This window comes from Lissotriton helveticus, chromosome 2_1 (genome assembly GCF_964261635.1).
Source record: "Lissotriton helveticus chromosome 2_1, aLisHel1.1, whole genome shotgun sequence".
Lineage (NCBI taxonomy): Eukaryota > Metazoa > Chordata > Amphibia > Caudata > Salamandridae > Lissotriton > Lissotriton helveticus.
The window spans coordinates 326642719-326667819 of record NC_136059.1 but is presented as its reverse complement, the minus strand read 5'-3'; the positions used below and the strand labels follow the sequence as shown (position 1 = coordinate 326667819).

General features: G+C 43.1%; 1 protein-coding gene across 2 annotated transcripts in view; it reads left to right on the top strand.

Moving 5' to 3' along the window:
• ADAMTS12 (ADAM metallopeptidase with thrombospondin type 1 motif 12) overlaps positions 1–25101 on the top strand; it is a 2873463-nt gene that overhangs the window by 1379356 nt on the left and 1469006 nt on the right. The window lies entirely within an intron of this gene.

The window sequence follows — 25101 nt, the reverse complement described above, 5'->3', positions numbered from 1 at the left end:
TAGGGAGGTCCACTGTTTCCCGATACACAAATGCAGTAATTTCAAACTCCACACACTCACACATTCAAGGTACTATACACTTGACATCCCACATATACACAGAACCAGATTAGGTTGACAGGTGTTCTCTTACATCGTATCCTGTAAGTAATTGGGTTACTAGTTTCAGGATCAAACCGTTCTCAAGCAGTAACCACAATTCTTTTCAGGGTGAGGTCGCAAGGAAACCCTAAATTAACCTGTGTTCAACTCTCCCTTTGGGCAGCTTAGCTGAGAGCAGTCAGGCTTAACTCAGAGGCAATGTGTAAAGTAATTGTGCAACACTTCAAACAGCAACACAGTGAACCCAAGACCAAAACAATAAAAATCCAATCAGGCTAACCAGTGATTTGCAAATTCAAAGGTTTTAATGAAAAGAGCACCAAAAAGCACAAATCACCCGCTGTGCTTATCTGCTCACACTGAACTGAGACAATGTCACAAGTTCAGGTGGACTGCGATGGAGAGCGGTCCGGGTCCAGGGATCCAGTTAGACCCATAGAGCGAAGTACCTTTAAACCTGATAAATGGAGCGTTGTGAGGATCCATGTCGAGGATGCATCGTGCAGCCAAGGTGATGCCACAGTACCAAGGTGTGCTGAGGCTGCAATGTGAGGTTCATGTCATTGTTGAGGATTCTGCCACGGAGTACCCGTGATGTGAAGTCCGGTGTCAAGGATGTATCGCGCAGTCGGGGCTATGCATCAGGTCTGATGTGCTGCGAGGTTGTGATGTAGAGTCTAGAGTCATCATCGAGGCTGCTGGCTACGATGTGTGCGAGGGCCTGTGCCGAGGATGCATTGTGTAGCGGTGGTTCCGAAGAGGCTGTGAAGGTGATGTGTGTCTTTGCGAGGGGTCCAATCCATACAGCAGCAGGAATGAGTCGACTTTGCTTGGGGTTACGCTGTGCAGCAGAAGAGATGTGTTGGTTCCGCTGGATCTACAAAGAATGGCAGAACAACTTAAGACCACTTACAAGGGTCCAGGAGTGGGGTGGCACAACTAAGTTGGGAAGACTCACAGATGACAGAGTCCAGGTGCTGAGTTCAAGGTTGTTGGAGCCTTCTGTCCCGGGGGCTGTAGTCAGGAGGCCAGCCAACTAGCCATTAGAGTCACCCTGAGGTGCTGAGTTCAACCGATGCTGGTCCAGTCCTTCTCACCCATGCAAGAGGGCAGCAGGTCAGCAAAGCAAGGCAACAATCCAGCAAGGCAGTAGTCCAGTAGGGCAGCAGACCAGCAGTTCCAGAAGAACTGAACTGAAAAAGTGGTGTCTGAGATCAAATATTTATACCTAGTAACCCTCCTCTGAAAGGTGGAGAAGCTTCTAGAAAGTACCAGTGAAGTCCTTTGCCTACCTGATTTCTCTGTCCTCATCCAAGCTAACTACAGGCGGTATGCAGTCTTTTGTGGGAAGGCAGGACATATACTATTCAAGTGTAAGTCGGGCTGGGCTCAGCTCGGCCTTCCCATCCTACCAGTGATGGCCTATCCAGTCACAGCTAAGCTCTCTATTGTGTGTGGCTGTCTGGGAGGAATACACAAAGTCCAAATGTCAGCTAAACTCAGTCATGTGACTCAGAGACAGGCACCAGGCATTAAATGGTTAAGGCAGAAAAATGCCAACTTTCTCAAAGTGCACGTGTGCGCGCCCCTCCCGTCGCACTGCGAATGTGGGAAGACTTCCCTCCTTTTTAGTCATATATTCCAACTTTATCCACAGTAATCTTTTTTATCCATAGGAGTCAAACTTTTAAACAATGTTTTCCACGTTTCATTAACACCCCGCTGAGACAGCATGCTTTCACCTTTCATCTTTATTTTTCTTGTATTTTTTAGCGTCTTCCAATGTATACTGAGTGCCATAGGCTTTTTCACAGCAACATACTCAATAAAAGGTGAAACAGAGTGAACTCATAATCTTTTTACCAATGCATTTCGAGCCTCGTGGGCTCTTCGTCAGGCCTTCCTACAAAAATAAGAAACAATTCAGCTAGTTGTTCCCTGTTAACCTTCACTAAGCCATTTACGATCAGAAAAACGAAAACCAATCATCCTACAACACTCCTGTAATCCCCGCATCCTTTCTAAACCTATTACCCCTGTGCACAACTAAATTACCATCCTATCCTCTAGAAATATAAATGAAAATAACAATCAATCAGCTTACAAACCCTCCCTCCCTTTTCAAACAATGCATGCCTTCTCTCGGTAAATTAAGCAAACAGCTGAATTAATATTACATTCCCGACCCATGTGCCCAAAAAAATAAACATGTGCCTATAACTCAAAAAACATTATTTATTACTATTTCCCCTTCGTCCAGAGTAGTTCTTAATACCTTGATAAAGCCGCGGGCAGCGACCTGACCTCCTCATCCACCTTCCCCAAAGCGTCTAATCTCTACTGAAACCATTGTATTTTAACCGCCTCTTTACCTAGTATCACCCAATCCTGATTGGAATCTTAGCCTTCTGACCTGTTGTCATACCTGCGTCAGGTTGTTAAAGTGCTACTCTCGAACTACAACCCCCACAATGCTCACTGCTCTACCCCATCCCCAGTGCGTATGCTATCTTGATCCGAGCCCCACAACACTACATTGCTACTTTCTGCTCTATGTACAATATGGTTGTAACCCTAAAAATAATACATCAAAAGATAATAATCCCGATAGAGTGACAAAACGATATTTTACATACATTAATCAATTTCACCTAACTAACATATATCAACATTCTTTATGCTTACAAAAATACATGTATTGATAAATAAAGCATAACTCAGGGTCAACAGTTCTAGAAAGTTCCTCTTTTGTTCAAATGTGAGATAGACTACACTCAAGTCCCGCGGCTTTATCAAGGTATTGAGAACTACTCTGGACGAAGGGGAAATAGTAATAAATAATGGTTTTTGAGTTATAGGCACATGTTTTTTTTTTGGGCACATGGGTCGGGAATGTAATATTAATTCAGCTGTTTGCTTAATTTACCGAGAGAAGGCACGCATTGTTTGAAAAGGGAGGGAGGGTTTGTAAGCTGATTGATTGTTATTTTCATTTATATTTATAGAGGATAGCATGGTAATTTAGTTAAATAATAAGACAAAAGGACCAGAGCAGCAGACCAGGTCAAGCACTACGATTCATTTAGTTCCCAGTTAATGGTGGTGCAAACTCTTCCGACATCCGCTGCCGTAGGATGCGTAATTGATCAGAATATCAGGACGGAATAGAAGGTGCACTCCAATAAAGTCAATATCAGGAATGATTTTTTATGTAAATTCTTCTTTATTTAGAAATTCTTTCAAACAGCATAGGCACAGCCAATAATTAATTTAGGTAATTTAGTTGTGCACAGGGGTGATAGGTTTAGAAGGGATGCGGGGATTACAGTGTTGTAGGATGATTGGTTTTCGTTTTTCTGATCGTAAATGGCTTAATGAAGGTTAACAGGGAACAACTAGCTGAATTGTCTCTTATTTTTGTAGGAACCCCTGACGAAGAGTCCACGAGGCTCGAAATGCATTGGGAAAAAGATGATGAGTTACCTCTGTTTCACCTTTTATTGAGTATGTTGCTGTGAAAAAGCCTATGGCACTCAGTATACATTGGAAGACGCTAAAAAAATACAAGAAAAATAAAGATGAAAGGTGAAAGCATGCTGTCTCAGCGGTGTGTTAATGAAACGTGGAAAACATTGTTTAAAAGTTTATGGATAAAAAAGATTACTTTGGATAAAGTTGGAATATATGACTAAAAAGGAGGGAAGTCTTCCCACATTCGCAGTGTGACGGGAGGGGCGCGCACACGTGCACTACTTCTGTTGATTTGATTCCAAGGCTGTGCTTTGGGACGGTACACAGCATCCTATCGCACGCAAAAACTAATGGAGGATACAATTCATAAATGAATCTACAAGGGAAGGAGTGCATTCTCGAACATTGACTTTTCAACTTTCTCAAAGTGGCATTTTCAAAATTGTAATTTTACTGACTTTACCATGAAAGAGAATTTTTCATTACAGTTCTAAAGTCACCAAACATAAATAGGTTACTTGCTCCCATTTGGAAATTACTGCTTATTAAAGGTAATAAGGTAACTCCAATGTTATCTTACGGGACAGGTAGGTCTTGCAGTAGTGAAAAATGAATTTGAGATTTTTTTCACTACCAGGACATGTACAACTTAAAATTAAAGTCGTACTTTTAAAATATATTGTACTCTGCCCTGTTGGCTGTTTAGGGCATAGCAGAAGGGTTACTTATGAACATTACAAAGAAAGGTTCTGGCCTTGCAAAAAGTTTATTTTGCCAGGTCAGAATGACAGTTTAAAACTGCACTTATAGGCTGCAGTGGCAGGCCAGAGACACATTTAAGGGCTACTTAAGTGGGTGGCACAAAACGTTCTGCAGGCCTACTTGTAAGTAGCATTTGATGTACAGGCTCTGTTTACAGGCAGTACCACTTTACTATGGACCTATCAGTAAATTAAATAAGCTAATTAGGTATTAGCCAATTATACCATGTTTTAAGGAGAGACAAAGTGCACAGAGCCCTAAAGCAAGCAAAAACGAATTCAGCAAAAAGTGGAGGGTAACAGGAAAATGGTTGGGGGTGATCCTGCAGAGAGGGCCAGTTCCTCAGCTCCTATGGATCTTAGAGAGCTTTACAAATCATACGGATTTGGATTGACATATTAACCAAATGCTGTCTACTTTGAGTGACCTGTAGACGTTAGAAAGTGATTTTTGTATCGGAAGGTGTTAAAAAAAGCATATTGAATTCATGGGCATGGTCCATGGACTCTGCGAAAGTGACCATCCATAGCCTCAAATATCTCATAAATGGTTGTCAATCAGCTATATTGTATCTTTAGAAGGATCAATAAGATTCCAGTAAGCATACAGCAGAATAAACAAATCAATAATATAAACATTCTACTTGAGTCTGTGATGTGGTGAGTGAAGGTAAGGGGTTTTATTCATTTCCTTATCTCATTTTACCTATCCCATTGTCTGTCGACTTCACCCCCACCCCGCTCTTCTCACCGCCCCACCCATCTTACCTGTGCCGGCCACCTCTGTCAAAGAGCAAGGTTTTCAAGGATTTAAAGCTTGGATCTGGGACTCAAAGGTTAGGTTGGAGTCTAACTTCACCCATAGATTTCTTATCAAAGGTGTCGGAAAGGGAGGGGAACCCATTTCCAATGGCCACCAAAAGCTGGGTTCTGGGGAAGTCTTAACGTCAAAGAAAAGAATCTCTGTCTGCTCTGAGTTAAGCTATAAGCAGCTTGTATTCATCCAGTCAACAACTTATTTGAGATGGAATTTAAAAAATCTATGGTAGTGTAAGCTTTTTCCCGCCACGCCAGAAGAAGTTGAGCGTCATCCACATAGGATACAACCCTTGTGCTCCAAGACTCGACTAGGTTATCAAGTGGCTCTAAATATGTATTAAAAAGGGTGGGACTAAGATTCAAGCCCCGAGGGACTCCACGCTGTAAAGTTTTAGTTGCAGAAGTAAAAGATGGCAGGTGAACAGCCTGGGACCAATCACAACCCTGTCTAAATTTCCTACTCTCGGACCGGAAGCATTGTTGGAGCTCTTATCCAAATTAAAATCAGGCTCCCCGCAGGACCCTTGTCCCGCAAAGTTTCTGGACAAAATAGCACACATCATCAATCCTATAATTAATCCTATTTTGAACCAGTCCCTCGAGATGGGTGTGGTGCCACAGGCCTGGAAACAGGCTTTTGTTCTGCCCCTTTTAAAAAAGCCTACTCTTGACTCTGATATCCACGCCAACTACAGGCCTATTTCTTTGCTTCCGGCTTTGGCAAAGGTTGTGGAAAAGCACGCGCAGTCCGTTCTTTCAGATTTTCTGGAGTCTCACGAGGTCCTCCACCCCACCCAGTCGGGGTTTCGTGCAAATATGAACACAGAAACAGCACTGCTGGAGGTATCAGAGGCCATCAGAGAGGTCCAGGATGTCGGAGGTAAAGCACTACTGGCGATGCTGGATCTCTCGGCGGCTTTTGACACCGTCCCCCACAACCGTCTCCTCTCTAGACTCTCTGAGATTGGTGTGGAAGGGACGGTGTTCAAATGGTTTAAGTCTTTTCTTTCTTTCTTACCGCCAACAGACAGTCTTGGCGCCTCCGTTCTCAGCTGTAGTGCCGCCATTGGAGGTGGGAGTCCCTCAGGGGTCCATCTTAAGTCCCATGCTTTTTTACATTTATATGTCCCCTTTGGCGTCGCTCGCTGAGTCTTATGGTGCCCACATTGTCTCATATGCAGACGACACTCAGCTTCTTTTTACGTGTGAGAAGAATATGGACTTCAATGGAGAGCGCATTAAGAGCTGCCTTGGAGCCGTCTTTTCCTGGTTCCAACTGTACCAGCTGAAGTGTAACTCGAACAAATCCGAGGTCCTCTTTTTTGGTTGTCCTCCAAATTCTAGCTGGAAGTCCTGGTGGCCGGCGACTATGTTTCCACCGTCTGCTGACACGGCGGTTGCTAAGAATCTTGGTGTGAAGATGGACAATTGTCTCACTTTTAAACCTCAGATTCAGAGACTGGTTGGTCGGTGCTTTGGTCTTTTAAAAGTGCTTAGAAAATTTCTGCCACTTCTATCCCTTGCGCACAGAAGGACTACGGTCCAAGCCTTGATAGGCTCAAGGCTGGACTATGCAAACGTGTTATACCTTGGCCTCCCTGAGTACCTCCTGTCGCGTTTACAGGTGGTGCAGAACTCGGCAGCGAGAGCAATCTTTGGCCTCAGCCCGAGAGCCTGCGCAACTGGACTTTTGAAATCGCTTCATTGGCTGCCTATACGGAAACGTATTGCTTTCAAGGCTCTTACCATAGCTTTCAAGGCCTTGCATGGCTCGGGAGGCTATTATCTTAGGAATAGAATTGGCTCGCACCAGCCGTCCAGAGCTTTGCGCTCTGCGTCACTGTCGCTGGCTACGGTACCGACTATTAAGCGGGCTCGCATGGGGGGTCGCTCTTTCAGATATCTGGCGCCCCGATCTTGGAATGTACCACCTTTGTCTCTAAGGAAGACTGAGTACTTGCTATAATTCAGAAAGGATCTCAAAACGTGGTTGTTCGGCCAATAATTCCACCTCCTTTCCTTGTTCTGTCCCTTTGTCAGGTCTGAAAGCGGCAGGACACTCCGTTTGAGTAGCTGAGCGCTCTACAAAACACCGGGTAACATAACATAGCATAACTAATGAAAGATGTCAACTACTGCAGGGCTAGGTCTCTAATACTGATCATTTCAAGTTTCTCAAGCAAGATATTGTGAGAGACAGTACTGAATGCCGAGGAGAGGGCCACAAGCATAACCATAACCAGTGTACTTGAATCCAAATGTTCTTTAATATATTCTTGTAGAAGAACAAATAATACCAACTCTCTGTCAGCACATAAGATGAATAGACTTTATTATAGATCAACAAGAACATGCAAATACGTGCAGCACGGAGACAGTCAGCATTGCTGCTGAGTGTCCAAAGAAGAGACGTTTCTGGCAGCTTTTATTCGTACAAACCACAAGAGGAAAGGCGTCACTATATATTCAGTAAGTATATTCAGTAAAATAACAGAAGTATGACACTTCTTGAGAAATTAAGCATAGGGGTGGCTTCTGCCCATCAGTAGCCTCAGCAAGTTACACAAGTGTAGAATACTAGGCAAACCAGAAGAGGCCAACACTGCATGATACCTGCATGGTCTGAGGTGGTGTGACATGTTGCTACCCACTTGTCCTGAGTAGGTGACAATTCTGGGAATTTTTATTCTAATGAAATGTATTTGCCTTAGTACTTTTCCTTAGAAATAATTGCATTATCTAGCACGTAGCAGGGCTATTTCTAAATATGATGTGCTGAAACACTTGCGGCTAAGCTAGCATCCTGTGCTGTTGTAATGTATTCTTGAGCAAGCCTTGCGTTATGAGAGCAGCTTTACTTTGAGCTAGTGAAAAGTACATGCGTTTGTATGGTGATTTTATGTCAACTTTGCAAGGGTCTGAAAAGAAAGACATTTGGTATCAACCCAAAAAGATGGTTTCCACACTCTGAAAACTTCTAGCAGGGCTGTCTCCATGCTGTATCCAGCACGCAATCCCAACCGGGAGTCATGGAACAGATGATTAGCTCCAAGAAGGTGTGATATCTGACTGGTGACATTTTTCTCAAGCAATTTAGAAACCTTAGTAAGAAGTGAAATTTGTCAAAGGTTGCTAAGAACCTTAGGATCTGATGAAGGCTTCTTGTGCAGGGGGAGCAGTAAAGCTTGTTTCCAACTGGATTGTACCTGATACAAGGATTCATTTAGCAGTTGGTTCAGGATTGGATTAACCACTGGTACAGCAAGATTAGGGATGGCCAGGGGGGCAGGGATCCAGTGGAGAGTCAGACTTGCAAATTCCAAGTTCATCAACAAAATCCTCTAGGGTTATGGCAACAAATCTAGAAAGTGACAGGCTGGAGTTAGGGTAGGGTGTTGCTTCTTGAGTAATGGAACACAGGAAATTGAGCATAGATGGTTTGAATTTTATTGAAAAAAAAGTCTGAGAAGCCCTCGCATAACTCCATGGAAGGAGAGAGGGTGATTATTGTAACAACGTGAGAGAGAAAAGTGTTGACAACTTTAAACAGATCTTGGGGTTTGTTTGTTGCCTTAGAGATAGAAAAAACGATAAATGTTTTTGGAGCTGCATGGTACATACAGATTTCTCTGCCTTGAGGGCATTTGAGAACCAAGGCAGAGAGGGCTTTAGCCACTTTGAGGAGTGGGATTTGAAAGGAGCAATGGTATCTATAGCCTTTGCCCCCCATATGTTAAAACATGATGCATCCTGCCCTAAGACCCCTGTCTCATGTCAAGGAAAGGAGTGTTGAGACTCCATAAGTTAGGAGTCAGCAATTTTATGCCAAGGTCTAGACGAAGCTTTGGTCATCTCATAGGTACCCCAAGGTGCTTGGAAACTACCATAAAAGGGACCAAAGCATGGTCCGACCAAAAATGTTACTGAGCTGGATTTACCATGACTGTCGAAGGGTTAGCTAAAATTAGGTCCAATGTATCACCTGCTTTGTGCGTGGGCACCTTAATTAAAAACTCCCGGTTAAAGCATTCCAAGGACATAAAAATTGGTCTGCGGAATTATTGTTGGGGTTATTCACATGAAGGTTAATGTCACCTTCTACCAAATAATTGCTGTGGAGAGAGGATAGCTGATCTAATGTGTCTTTAGGAAGCTGAAGGAAGCAGCCGAGCCATCATGGGCAATAAATTATTTCACCACACACTGTAAACTTAGGGGCTAGAATAATGGTGAAGGACAGTCATTCAATGTTATTAATGTCCGTCAGTTTTGAAACAGAACAGGAGTTTACGGAACGGTGAATAATGGCCATCCAACCAGTGTTTTTTTTTACCCTATCAAGGTGCTTAATTGAGAAGGTCCGGGGGAATTGCTAAAGCAATGTTGGCAGCTAAGCAGTCATTAAGCCAGCTTTCAGTAGGAAACATCAAGTCCAAGTTGTTCTCTGTGAGCATATTGACGATATCAAGAGTATGTTTGGGTAAGGAGTAATAATATATCAGGCAAACCAAAAAGGCTGCTCCTGGAGGGAGAAGAGCAGGATCACCAAAAACCCTGAGTGACAATCGTTTGTGGTCTTTATCTCATAGGGAGCTGCAAGGTCGAATAGTTTCAAGAGAGAACCCGCGCCCAAGCCACTTGAATCAAACTCCTGGGTTGTCAGAGGTAGTCTCACATGTGGGATCATGCAGAGGAGTACATAAAGATATCAATTTGTCCCTCATGTAAATAAACTGGGGTGCATTATGGCATGGCTTATGGGCAGCGTGGCTGTCACTGGTGTCGTTCTGGACGCGTATGGGTGCAAACAGGCTTTCCTTTGGCACACCTGTGGTGCGCCCGCTGTGTGACCGTGTCATCAGTGGAAGGTGGATTCTCTCTTCTTGTAGATAGAGCATGATCCCTCACATTGTAAAGGAACTTCCGCTTTTGGCAGTCAGAGGTTCGCTCCTGCTGAAGCAGTTCAGAACATGCTATGCACTTTTCAACTTATCTGCCCCTTTTTTGATTTGACAGGACTCTGCTCAAGTTCATATATATCCCTCCAGCCATATTGCTGTGAGCCCCTTCATAAGGTTTCACACCTCAAGGTGGGGATTGCTAAGTCCTCTACTCATTCCAAGAATATTCTTACCCTATTGCATGGGTGCCAATGGAGACAGTATGCAAGTAGTGAGAGACTTCAGACCCTGTTTTTTTAACCCCTTCCATGATGGTGACGGCCCCAGCCGTCATGCACGTCGGGGCTCGTGTGCTGATGACGGCTGGGGGCTGTCATAAACCCGCCCACTCGCGATTCTGCCGCACAGGCGCAGAATCGCGGCCGCATGGAAGGGGTTAAACTGATGTGAGTTCCCTGCATCATCAAGTGTTCAGACTAGATGGCCTATGCCACTACATATGAATCCATATAGCGCCCTGATGAAGGTTTCATATATTTATTGAAGTGTGTTCTGTTTCACGGAAATGAACGTCAGCGTAATCTTGTGAGCATATATTATTCTGGTTTATGGTCTAAACTAAAAAATAAGGACAACTTTCTTATTTTTTAGTCTTGTGTACAAATGTGTCCACGGATTTCAAACAAAATATAGGGCAAACAATAATATTCTAGAAATTTTCTGATTTTAATGTCAGGAATCCATGTTTTTTCTGCTAGTATGAGTCGGTGAATGTCTTGGATTGTGATTATATGTTGGTTCTTTTTAGCTTCTTAACGAATAGTGAGCTCTGTGAGAAGCTGGCCTGGTATATGATGTACACTTATGTAAGTGGATACCTTGTACCAGTCCAGACAACCCTTATGGGGATGATTTAAGAGGTCTTAGACAACCTTAGAAAGCTCTCTAAGTGGTAGCTGTGGAGCACAACCTTCAGGCTTAGTCCAGAAGGAGTGTAAAGCAGCTTGTTTCACTAGAATGCAATCTTATAGTACAGGTTTAGTAAAAAAGAACCACACAAAGTATTTATAAAAATATGTATTTATTACATAATACTCTCTAACAAAAAAAAATATCTCCTAACTGGAAATATACACAATGCACACACTACTTTAGCAAAGAAACACAGTAAATAGCACAAAACACACAGTGGCCCGGAGGAGGCGGGGCAAACCAAATACTTAGAAAGTGGTATAAGAACCACGACTTGGGCCAAGACAAGGTCAAGAGGACGTAGAAGTGCTGGTACCCCAAAGAAACACCCAAGGCGAGTAGATAGCGACCCCATGGAGAGCGTGTGCAGTTATGTTGTGTTTGTTATGTTAAGGTGTCTTACATAGCGCAAACAGCTGCCCAAGCAAAAGGGCGTCTCGACTCTGAGAGAAAAGACTGACACAACACAAGGCAACACCAGCTAGTTAGTGTGGAAGAGAAAAGTCTTGATAACCTTCCTAAATTCAAGATAGTTATTAAGGTCCTGAATCTGTACAGGAAGGGTGTTCCATAGCATGGCCGCTCTGTAGCGAAAAGAGCGGCCGCTAGCCCGGACCCTGCGGATCTGAGGAACCACCACCAAGTGCTGGCCCTCTGACCAAAGGGGGTGTGATGGAACATAGGATGAAAGTGTGAGAACATGACTGCGTGCTCCGTACAACTCTACGTGCAAGTCACAGTTGGATTTTTAAAGATGTAGTACCCTTCCCAGTATACCCTGAAGAAACCCAGTGGAAGACAGAAGGTTGGAGAGCCACCCCACCCATGGATACCCTAGTACCCACGTTATCTACACCAGTGAAACCAGGTGCATACGTGTGAAGTGGTGTCGGAAACCGCCGTCAAACCCGATGGAGGACTTCAGAAATGTAACGCTGTTGCAGAAGGAGAAAGTGTCCTGTGGAATTCAAAGGTGGATTCTAGATGAGAGGTACCTGCAAGCAGATGGGACAGAGTCTATGTCACTCAGGAGTGACCAGGAGACTTGGAAGACGAATGCCCTCCGATGTCGGGTGTTGCAGGATGGGTGACGATGCCCTTGACTCTGCAGCTGTGAGGACCAGAAGATGCTGAGGTGGACCAGGAGCCATGCATGAGTCCCCTGGACCAGCAAGGTCCAGGGGACTCATAAAGAGCAGGGGAGTCAGGGCAGGCACAGAGAAATCAGAGGAACTCAAAATAAACAACAGTGACCCTCAAGTGCACCCACAGGCTGGAGGCACTTGAGTCGCAAGATGACCTCAAGCAGCTCAACAAAAGATGCAGGCCACGATGCGCACGATGTGGTGTAGCTGAAGACTCTGGCCACTGGAGGTGCTCCAGGTTGGGGCTACCTGGAGCCAGAAGATCTTCTTGGAAAAATCAACAAGCCTTTGCAACTACAAAATGACATGCTGCACAGTGGTTTGGGTATTGCAACCCCCGCAAGAGATACTGGCCTCAAACTTGGTGAGAGGGCAGGGCAGGTCTCAGGAGCTGTGGAAAACCACTACCAGTATAGTAAAGTCTTTGGAGTCTGGAGGAGCTCAGGATAAGCAGACTGGTCAACTTAGTTGCGGTGCCTGCGAATGCAGGGGAGTGACTTCTTCACTCCAAGGGAGATTTCTTCAAGTGTCTTTGAGGCTTTACAGGCCTTGGAAGGTTCCTGTATGATGCACAGGCACAGAAAGTGCAGCAGACTGGAAGGGGGATGAAGTCGGGCCCAAACGAAGTCCAGAGAAGTCCAGAGTGCCCAGATGGTAGAAGAGCAGTGGTGTCTGATCTGAATCTTATCCTACGACGAATCTAGGACCTACACCCAGGTAATCCCTTAAGTACCCTAGTGAAAGGGTTGGAAAGATTCAGGGGACCCTCCCTGGGGAGGGTCTGGACATAGGGAGGTTACTCACATGTCCTTTGTCCAGTTTCGCACCAGAGTGGGAGCCAATGGCTCCCAGGACTGGTCTGAACTAGACTATGCACAGGGACACCAAATGTGCCCCTCATGCAGACTGAGTGATGCTGGCAAGCGCACCCACCTCATCTTAATGCACTAAATCCTGTCTGGGAGGTGGTCACACCTCACTGTGACAGGATGCCTATTGTGGTGCCTTCCACTGCTCGAGCTTGGCTCAGCAGCAGGAGGGCAGACTTTTGTCTCTGGTTGGAAGCAACCATTTTGTGCTGTCCGTGTCAAGAAGCCTGGTACCGGGAACACGGAGAGCCTAACGGAGGGCTCTTCTAGTGCTTGGAATCATACCTACCATGATGTGGGTATGATTCCAACAAGTTTGATACCAAGCATGATAGGATTCTTTGCAGCCTTTTTCGAGATTTCACTGCTCAATTACGCGGTGCCCCTCTATATTGTATATGGCTGTTTAACCACATTGGTGCTAAGGCTTTTCCCGCTGGGTGCTGACAAGTCAGATTTACCATTGTTCATGACAAGGTCAGCTCGTCATTAGCACAGCTCCAGTGTACTGCATGACGAGCTGACCTTGTCATGAGCATGGAAGGGGTTAACTGACAACCCAAGAGAATGGACTCCGTAGGCTGCAGGGGTGTCCTTCCCATGCAGGGGCACCCTCTCACTTAAAACCAAGCACCCTGCCTTCAGGTTTGCTAAGAATTGCTATAGGGGTGACTTATAGGTTTCAAGTGCAGTAGACCCTAGATATAGGAAATCTATAACTTTAGGAAGTGGTTCTAGCACCAACTTACACAGGCTGCAATGGCAGACCTGTAGTTCTATTTTGAATGATCTCTCATGGGTGGCATAATACATGCTTCAGCCCATGGGAGACCTCTGGGGTAGCTATGTCCTGGGTACCATAGTACCATATACTAGAGACTTATAAGGGTGCCCCAGTATCCAATATGGGATGTACCTAAGTACTGACCTCAACAGTTTAGGGAGAAAGCAGATAGACTGGGGTCCTGATTAGCAGGATCTAAGTCAGATTAGTCAAATACAGCTTAGCACCAGGCAAAAAGTGGGGGTAACCATAGAAGCAGATCCTACTTTCCTACAAGCTCACATTATTTGTGTACATAAATGTTGGTTTATATGACTTTGTGATAATGATTAATATAAAATTTCGACACCGTCCCTCATGCTGGTCTCCTTTTAAGACTCAGGGAGATCGGTCTGCGGGGGACGGTGTTGGATTGGTTTCAATCCTTTTTATCGGGCCGCCGACAGGTGATCTGGGCTCCTCCGTTCTCCGCTGAAATGCCATCGCTAGAGGTTGGGGTTCCACAAGGGTCCATTCTGAGCCCCACCATATTTAATATATATATGGCCTCTCTGGCGGTGGTAGCGGAGGCTTATGGGGCCCGGGTCATCTCATACGCTGATGACACCCAGCTTCTGTTCACATGCAGCAAAGGAGAGGCTTTTGACGGCGACAGGATTAAAGACTGTCTGAGTGCAGTCTTTGCGTGGTTTCAGCGGCACAGCCTGAAATGCAACTCGGATAAGTCTGAGCTGCTTTTCTTTGGCTGTGCCCCTGACCCGGGCTGGAAGTCCTGGTGGCCCCAGGATATGTTCCCCCCTGAGAAATCATCTTCCCAAGTGAAAAATCTGGGAGTGGTGTTTGATGATGATCTCTCCTTCCGCCCCCACATTATGGGGATATCCGGGAAATGTTTTGGCATCCTCAAGATGTTGAGGAAGTTTCTTCCTTTGCTCTCCCTACAATACCGGAAGACAGTAGTCCAGGCGCTAGTGGGATCTAGGTTAGGTTACGCTAATGCGCTTTTTGCGGGTCTGCCTAGGTATCTCCTAGCCAGACTGCAAATTGTCCAAAATTCGGCGGCCAGGGCCATCTTCGGCCTGCCTAGGAGAGCCAGCGCCCAACTGCTTCTGAATAGGTTGCATTGGTTGCCTATTTCTAAAAGAATCAGGTTTAAAATTCTTACGCTGGCCTTCAAAGCCCTTCATTCTATCGGTCCTAATTACATTAGAAAGCGGATCGCTTTCTATGTGCCGCGGAGGGTGTTGCGATCTGCCGATTTGGCTAAATTGGAGGTGCCCACGGCCAAACGTGTCCGGATGGGAGAACGGTCCTTTCAATTTGTGGCAGCTCGCTGTTGGAACGAGCTCCCTCTCTCCCTACGCAAAGCCAAGAGTCTCCTGGCTTTTAGGAAAGAGCTGAAGACCATGCTCTTTTCCGCGTAATCACTGCGACTGTGGTGCTGCTGCCTTTGTGTTTTCAGGTTTCAGGTCTCTTTGCCAAAGCGCCGGGACACCCCTTTGGGTAGCCGTGCGCTCTAAAAGTACGGCCTTAACATAACATAACATAACATAACATAACATAAAATGTCATAATAACACATAATATGACAATAAACTATAAGTAGAACTGGTCTGATCTATGGTTCTCATTATTTTAGGAACTATTTCTCTCTTGAGTTATGTATAGAAGCTAACGCTTTGGTTGTCTGTAAAGGTTTTCCCCCCTGGATTGCTTCTGCTTACTTCATTTTCATGGGTCCTCTTCATTGTCTTGGTCAGTGGCATAATATACAGTATGGCAACTGAACAATTCAAGCAAATGGTAGCTCGGCGAAGACTCTAAAGAATGAGGAAGTGAATTCTGCTAAAGTGCTGCGTGCGTGGTGATCGGTACTCAAAATTACGTGCCGGTATATCCCTAATTGTCCCCTCCACAGTGAAAATTCAAGTTTTTTTTAAAACAAACAACACAGGTTTAAAACAACACAGAAAGAAATCAAGGAAATGCGGGCCCTCTACCCGCAAACTATCCATCAGTGCACTGATGACAGGAAGTTCTGTTCAAAGGTCTCAATTTAACACATCAACCACTTCAAAGAATACCCTCCCTCAACACATCAGAGCCTCCTCCTCACTTCTCGAGCTCTGCGAGAAGCTGAACACCTGGTTATTTGTATAAGTACCTTGGAGATCACAAACCTACACACCTGCCAAAGCGACAGGATACCCTTTTGGGTGATTAGTGTGCTATACAAATGAATATAGCATAACATAAAAATACATCTCTAAAATGTAAGTCTGGATATTCAGGGTGTGCTTAATGTTGTAGTGCCTAAAACTGGTTAATGTCCTCATGGCTAATGACAAAAAGCAAGAACATGCTCAAGACTGGCATTTGGCAACAACCTAGAAAGGATTAACACTCTAATTTTCTGTTTTCGGAAAAAATTGAAAACCACACTTTTCCAATGATTCGCGTGCCCCTTTAGTTGATCCATGGTGCTGTTGAGAGGTTGGCTTTTCTTCTTCAGTCTATCCCTTGCGCCGGGAAACCCACTGCGGGTAGCTGTTGCGCATTATAAATTTAAATAAATAAATAAAATAAAAAGGTATGACAACAAACAGATTATATTCTTTAATCTCAGCCTTAAAACCCAACTGGCCACAAAATAATTCTGGAACCAACTGTTGTGACTGTGAAGAATCAAGTCACAGGAAACGCATAAAAAAAAAAAATTCATTAACTGTTATTCAACAATTAGTCCTCTCCCACCTACAAAGCAGCCACACCCTTCTCGCCGACACCACAGACACTCGAGTGACACGACATGAGAAAATCCTATATCATACATGAAGCTGCAAGACTCATCAAATAATGAAGAAAGACAGTGGGGCCACTTACACACTGCAATAATTTACTATATTTCATCATCTTCAATGCAGTCTTATGTCCCACGCTATTGTGTAAGCAATTGTGGCTCAGCATACACAGTCTTGATACAGCTAGCAGGATGTCCAAAGACGGTTTTGGAGGGCCGGATCCATGCCAGATTTTAGGATAACTACATATATCTAAATAGGGATATGCTAAAAATCTGTCATGGATCATGCCCTCCAGGACCAATTTTGGAGAACCCTCAGCTGGAATATAGGCCAAAACTCGATAAGTGCACTGATCAGCCCGGCTCCTGTTACTTCTGCAGGAAGAAACGAAAGACCCACCTTTTCAGTAGAGTGCTGCATTGTTTCACAGCTCGATTTACTTCATAATGTATACTTTACTTTAATACATAAATGCATAATCTCTGCACCTAAGTATCCCTGCTCTTCATCCTTCTTTATCCGTAAGCATTTCAGGTACTGCACCTGCAAATAAACCAGTCTTTAAACTAGAAATGCTGGAGGTAAACTAAACTAGTCGAAGCGAAACTCACGTACACGTTAGTTTGAATATGTTAAATGGTTAAAAGGGACTATGAGATATAGGAAGCATTTTCTACAGTAATCATTGTTGGACAAGGCCAGGAGAATCGCAAAACCAATGCACAATCATTCAAACAAAGCCATCGTGCATGTAAAGACAACTTATTATCTGAACCCCCTACACACAACAAAAAACACGTCCACCGATCTTTAGATTTCCTGATAGACCCCTGGCTGCAAATCAATTTCACACCATCTCATGATATGCAGATCACAAGCCTCCTACATAAAGCGTATAATAGTAATCATTTTTTTTTGTTTAAGAAAGTTTTTATTTGCATTTTGAATTAAATACAAACATATGTCATAAGTAAATGGAAAACTAACAATATGAAGAAGAATTTACAAAACATATGCAATGAGCAATAAACCAATAATAATAAGGATATAGAAAGGGGAAGATAGAAAGAAAGAAAAAGAAAAAGACAGGCGAAGTAGAAAAGAAGAATAGAAGGGCAAAAGAGGAGAAGGAGAAAGAAAAAGAAAGAAAGGGGAAGAGGGGAATAAGTGGAATGACTAGGAATCAGTCAGGGAATCGGTTGGAAGAAAGATAAGAAGTAAAAGGAGCCAAAGAAGATCGGATTTAATTTTCAGGGGAACAGAAGAGGCTGAAGCGATAGCAATCCTATGTTCATCGCAAATAAAATTCCACCAAGTGTGAACTGAAATTTTAGAATTATCTTTCCAACATAATAAAATAACTTTAAATGCAAGGGAAATAAACAAGTCCAACAGTCCTGCAGAAGAAGAGGTAATATTAACTTCAGACGACAACGAACCTAAGAAAATATTCTGAAAGGATAACGTGGTAGAGCAACAAAATATTCGCATACATATCTTCCAAATTTGCTTCCAAAAAGATAACACAGGGAAACAGTCATACAACAGGTGTTTAAGCGACACAGTTTCTGTAGAACAAGACCAGCATAGTAAGGAAGATGTAGGGGAAAACTTATGAATACTTACAGGGGTGAAAAGGACTCTATGGTATAAGAAAAGTAGGGATTGAGTAATGCGAGCAGCAGGAGATACTTTAAACAGTTTGGACCATATACGATCCCACAGTGAGATAGGGAAAGTAGTATCAAGGTCATATTCCCATGCAGTCTCAACAATTGATTTAGGACGGTCAGTATCCAAGGACATTAACGAAGTATAAACAAGGGCAGCTTTAGGTTGTTGAAGTGAGAATAAGGGGTACAGTGAAGAGGTAGGAACAAGGGAGGGTAAAACGTCAGGCATTGAGAGAGAAGTTAGGTGTGATTGAATAGCAGACGTAATAATAACATATTCAGTAATATAAGACAGAGGTAAGTTAAATCGTTTTTGCATTTCCGGAAACGGAATGAGAGAAACATTATCAAAAAATTGATGAACAAATACAATATTCTTTTCTATCCAGTGCTTAAAGTAAAATGTCTTGCCTTTATATCTAAGAAACTTGTTATACCATACAACAGATAATAAGAAACATTGTAAAGGAGACAAGTTGGAAGAGAAGACATTATGTAATACTGTTTGGGAATATTGTAAAATAGGGAATTTGGTTAAAAAAGAACATTTGGACATAAAAACAATATGTTGAAAGGGAAAATCTTTCAGTAGAGAGCGTTCTAAAAGAACCCATGTAGGTATAGGAGTATCATTAAAATCATAGGCCAAAGAAAAGGATTGTTTAATCAGGAAGGCGGAGTGATACATTTTAAAGTTGGGAAAGCGGACTCCTCCCTCAGACTTAGGGCGGATCAGCTTATGCATAGCTATTCTAGGATGCTTGTCGTTCCATAAAAATTTAGAGCATAAAGCATTTATACGGGAGAAATATGAAATGGGAATTTTAAATGGAAGCATAGAAACAATATAAAGAACATGGGGGGGTAATCATCATTTTAATCGTATCTAACCTACCCCACCAAGATAAAAATAATGGGGACCAAATTTGAAGAAGGGCGGTGATTTTCTTTATGAGAGAATCAAAAGTAAGTTTAAGGGTATCTCTCAGGGAGGGGGCAAACCAAATACCAAGATACTTAATTTTAGAGGGACACCATGCAAAATCAGTATTATTGAACATGAATTGATAACAAAGAGAATTAAGTGGGAGGAATTCAGTTTTTGAGAGGTTCAATTTATATCCCGATACAGAGGAATATAACTGGACCTCATCCAAAAAGGGGGGAAGGGAGGATTCAGGATTAGACATATAAACCAACACATCATCCGCATAAGCAGACAGTTTAATTTCAGTGGAAGACATTTTAAAACCAGTAATGTTAGGATTGGACCGAATTCTTTCTAAGAAGGGTTCTAGACAGAGGATAAATAATAAGGGAGAAAGGGGACACCCTTGACGAGTACCTCTGGATAAGGGGAAAGACTTGGAAAATCGGTTGTTAACAAAAATACTGGCACGAGGAGAGGAATAGAGAAGTTTGACCATTGAAATAAAGGAGGGACCAAAGCCAAACCATTGTAGGGTACGAAATAAAAACTGCCAATTGATTCGATCAAAAGCTTTTTCAGCATCTAAGGAGAGAGCTGCTAAAGGGACTTTAAGATGCTTGCTGTGAGCAATGACATTAGAGAACAAACGTGCATTGTCCGCAGCGAGTCTGCCCTTCACAGAGCCCACTTGATTCGTGTTGATTAGACGGGGGATAAGGGAATCAAGACGAGCAGCAAGAATTTTAGCAAAAATTTTGCAGTCGTAATTGATTAGGGATATAGGACGATAATTTTTACACTGGGTATGGTCTTTATCAGGTTTCGGGATTATGATAATTAGTGCATCTAAAAATGACCCAGAGGCCTTTGCAGTAGAAATAAAGGAATTGAAGAGTTGTAGGAGTTTAGGAGCAAAAATATTATGGAATGAGGAATAAAATTCGACAGGTAGGCCATCCGGACCAGGAGCCTTCGATCTTTTGAGTGAATTAATGGCACGAGTTACTTCCTGGAGAGTAATTTTGTTTTCCAGGAGAGCAAAATCATCCGGTAATGAAGGGGGAGCCGGAAGGCTGTCAAAAAAGGATGATAGGTTTAAATCTGAGGGGTGTGTGTTATCAGTGTACAAGGATTGATAGTAGGAATGGAAAACTTCAGCGATATCCTCATCTGCCGAAACCAATTTATTTAGAGAATCATTAAAAATTGGGCCTACATTTTTACGTTCAGTTTTAATTTTTAGGTAGTTAGCCAGCATTTTGCCCGCTTTATTCTGGCCACCATGAAATTTGGATTTAATTTTAAGTAGAGTATTACATGCCTCATTAGTAATTATTTTATTGAGTTCTGTTTTGGCCAAAATTAAATCATGAAGGGAAGAGGAGGATTTAGAAGAGAAATACATATGTTCAAGGTTTTTGATTTTTCGAAGTTTGTCATCACATTGTTTCCAATTAAGTTTCTTCTTCTTAGCAACATAGGATATTGTAAAGGCACGGAACGCAGCTTTAAATGCATCCCAATTATTAGGAATAGAGGTATCAGAGGGATTATTAAAAGAAAAAAAATCATTGAAAAATTGCACACTTTCCTTAAAAAAAACTGAATCTGATAAAAGAAAAGTGTTAAACTTCCAACGATTAAATTTAGAGGAAGTAAGGGAGAGATCAAGTGTGGAGTAAACAGGGGCATGGTCAGATATGAATATGGAACCTATTTCAGATTTCTGAATGGAGGGGAGTAGGGGTTTGCTAACCATAATATAATCAATCCTGAAACGGGTGTGGTGAACATTAGAGAAGAAGGTATATTCCAACACATCAGGATTACACAATTTCCAAGAATCATACAAAGGACGCGAGGCAATGGCAGATTGGAAACTCTTATGTGATTTGTCGGGTTGAAATTTACTGGAGGATAATCTGTCAGAGAAAGGGTCTAACCATTGGTTAAAATCACCTGCAATAATAAAATTGGGGCAATCAATGGAAGAGATCAGGGTTTTGATGGCAATCCAAAACTTAGGGTCAGGACGAACCGGGCCATAAATATTTAGAAGCACCAGAGTCTTATCATGGATAACAACCTTAACCATTGCCCAACGTCCTTCATCATCATGTTGAGAGGAGATAATTTGTACATTCAATGCTTTGTGAAATAAAATAGCAACCCCTCCCTTTTTATGAAGAGCAGGAGAAAAAACAACTTGACCAACCCACTGTCTCTTTAACTTGAGTGATTCAACATCAGAACAATGTGTTTCTTGGAGAAAAACAACTTGAGAGTTAAGTTTAGATAAATGAGACAATACCTTTTGACGTTTGACAGGGTGACCAAGACCACGCAGATTCCATGAGACAAAATTACACACCATTGAGGTAAGGGACAATGGGCGACACGTGAAGAGGCACACGGCAAGGGAATCACTACATGAAGGGAAACTGCAAAGACAAAAAATACGCGTGAAGATAGTTCTCAAATTACATACAACACAAGTAGAAAATCTGGTCAAGAGAACAAAGTACATCACAGAAAAGAGTAAACACGGAAGAGACTGCAAAGGGAAAGAAAAATATATAGCAAAATAGAGGAGAAAAAGAAAAACAGAAGGAGGAAACGAAAAAAACAGAAAAAAGAGGGGGGAAAGAAAAGAGAACAGACGAAAGAAAGGGAAGAGGAAACTGATCAAGGCACAGAAGCCTGATCAGAGAAGCAGAAAACAACCAAGACATCAGGGGCAAGGTTACACCAGATGGGGGACATACCCCCACGAGCTACCGGAAGACGGACAAATAGAAGAACATAGAAAAAGAATGTAAGAGCAAAAGAAGTAGCAGATGAATAACAAAAGTCGAATAAATAGAGTTAAGGATCAAGAGATGACAGAAAAGAGATGGAAGGACCACAGTTAAAAAGAAAAGAGCTATAGGTAAGGCAATGTTGAGTAGGAGTGGTAAGCCATATTAGGAAGCAGCATCCATCGTGGAGTGAGAAAAAGATTGTAGGCAGGCATTAAGTTTTTGGGGATCATCAAATGATCTGGTTCGACCAATATGAGTGATCTTGCAAAAGCAAGGGTGAAGGATGCCATATTGAATGTTGAGTTGACGCATAAGAGGCCGTAGATTCAAGAATTCTTTTCTTCGGGCATTCGCCGCAGACGAGAGGTCTTGTGAGATAAAGATGTTATGACCAGACCACTGGAGACGCCTTTTGAGTCTGGCAGCTTTCAAAACGGCCATTAACTCTGTGAATTCCAAAAAGAGCATAATAATTCCACGAGGTTTGTTAGAAGCAGAGTTAATACGGCCGAGGCGATGAGCCCTTTGAATGTTAAGTGGATGAGACGTAGATTGGAGATCCAAAAGTTCACGTAAAATATTTTTGCAAAAAAGACACCATTTCAGGACCTTCCAAATTTTCCGGAATACCATAAACGCGTAGGTTGTTTCGACGATTACGATTTTCCAAATCCTCTGTGTGCAATTTGAGTTTGTGGATTTCTTGCTCTAATAGTGGGATTTTTGTTGAGACATCCTGAATGTCACTAACCCTTTGCTCCAAACTTAAAACTTTGCCTTCCATAAGGACCCAACGGTCTTCAATTTGTTTAAGTCTGTCATTAGTAGCAATCATAAATGGTTGAAGTCCACGCACCTCCTCAAGGATGGAGTCCAGAACCGGATTCGAGGACGACTTAATGGGGGAGGGCGGATCATTCTTAAGTGGTTTAGGTTTGGTACCTGTTTGAGATAATTTGGAATCGTTGGCCATTGTAAATAGCGTGCGTAGGATCCAAAAGGCACAGTAAAAATTAGAGCAACACAAGACACTGCAAAAAGTAGAACTTGAGAAGAGTTGCACCAGAGTCTTATTCAGTAGATATCAAAAAATGAATAATATCCACTATAACAAACAGGTAGGCTAGTTGAGGCTGAAAGAAGAAAGAAATATAGCCCGAAATGTATCCCACATGTCAAGATGGCACTGAACTGCGAAGTAACACATCCATGTAAAGTCGCATTAGGAGCTGAATGAGAGATTATGCAATTTCATAGGATGCATGAATAAAGAGTAGCACATGTGGGTTGGTGAGCAGAAAAATCAAAACAGCAGGTGCCAATAACTGTGGTAAATGAAGCCAAGAAGGAAGAAAGAGTCATATGAAAAACGGCAGACTTAAGATGGCGGCACCTTTTCCTGTCACAGCATACATCTTCAGTCACAGAAAAACGGAAAAAGGGCAGAAAATGGCAAGGCACCAGTCAGAAAATGCCATAATAACATGAGAAATAGCTGCGTGACCGTTTATTAGCTGGAGAACTAATTAGGGAGTCGAGCGGTAAAAAGAATCACGACACGGGCTCAGCACTCAAAATGGCGGCCGCCCGATTCTTACATACAGAAAATTTACCGCTAGTCAAAACAGACTCCACAGATGATGAAAGCCTCCTTCAGCTGCAGCATTAGGGTCACGGAGGTTTCCGCCGACCCAGGAATCTTTTCTGCCGTTCAGGCAGCCAGGAAATGCGCTCTCACGGCATCCGCGGGAATGTCCGACACGGAGCTCACGGAGAAGCCGTCCGTCCCAGCTGGCGCGCAAGCCACGCCCCCGTATAATAGTAATCATGTCCTAATGAAAAATCAGCCTGCCAAATTGGTGAACTGCTTCTAATGATGACGACAATGTCTGGAGTATTGATTGCAGAGTGGCTTGGTAACGGTATAGGCTATTTGAGTTTATTGTTTTTATCTATTTATTTATTTCACTATACGGTGTTATGCCACACCAATAGCAACATTTACTTAAATAAATTTCGAATAAAATGACTAGGCGAAAATGCATTTTAAACATTAGATATATCAAATGTGGTACAGTTTATGCAAAATGTGACAGCAAATATACGTGAATGTATTTAATAGATTTGCAGGAGGCCTATTGTGTGTGAAGCGTGTGCTTACAGCAGGATCTAATGGGGAGGGAGCGTTTAATTGGCACAATACTAGAACGCCTACTTTGCAGCTGACCGTTATGCTGCAAGTAAGCACAGCCAAAATCAAAGATAAATAAAGTCATTCATCCAGAATCCCATAGGGCGGGGGATAAATCCTAACCATTGGTTATTAGACAAGTCATAACACCAGACTCTCGCCGAGACCCACGAGAAAGGAGAGCCCGGACTTTAATTCAGCCGAGCAGTAAGTGGGGTACCCTTTGGCTGAAGAGAGGTAACTGAATGCTTTCGACCAGATGAGATGTCATACTATATGTATATGTCCAGACAAATGCCCAGGAAACCGTTTGGGTTCGATTAAGGGCAGAAACATGTTGACCTATGGAGGGGTATATTTGTTCTTAACCCCCAGTCCTCTTAGTTTTTAATCTTGCCCCAGGATACCACACAATAAAGTTATTTGGTCCCCTGTAAACTTTTTCCCATTCATTTCTTTATTCTGCATCTGCCCCTCACTCACAAGCCTTCCGGTCTCCTCTAGACAGGGCTGGACTGGCTACCGTGCATTTCGGTGCGCTGCCGAGTTGGGGCTAATTTCTCGGCAGTGGGGGCTGATTTCGTTGATGGGGACCTGCTTGGGTTTTGAAATAAAAAAAGCAAAACGAATTTTGTTCAGCACACGCAGGTCCCCATCAACGAAATCAGCCCCCGGTTCGGCAGCACACACAACCGCCCGGTAGCCAGTCTAGCCCTGCCTCTAGACAAAACACCTCAGCACCTCTTCCATTTTTTTGAGAGTTGAAGCCCACACTTGGGACTTTGCGGCCCTGGTGCGAGGAGGAAACCCTATGATGAAGCACGTCAGCTTTGTGTGAGTGAGGGTTCTTGTCCTTAAGATAAGATCTTCCATATCC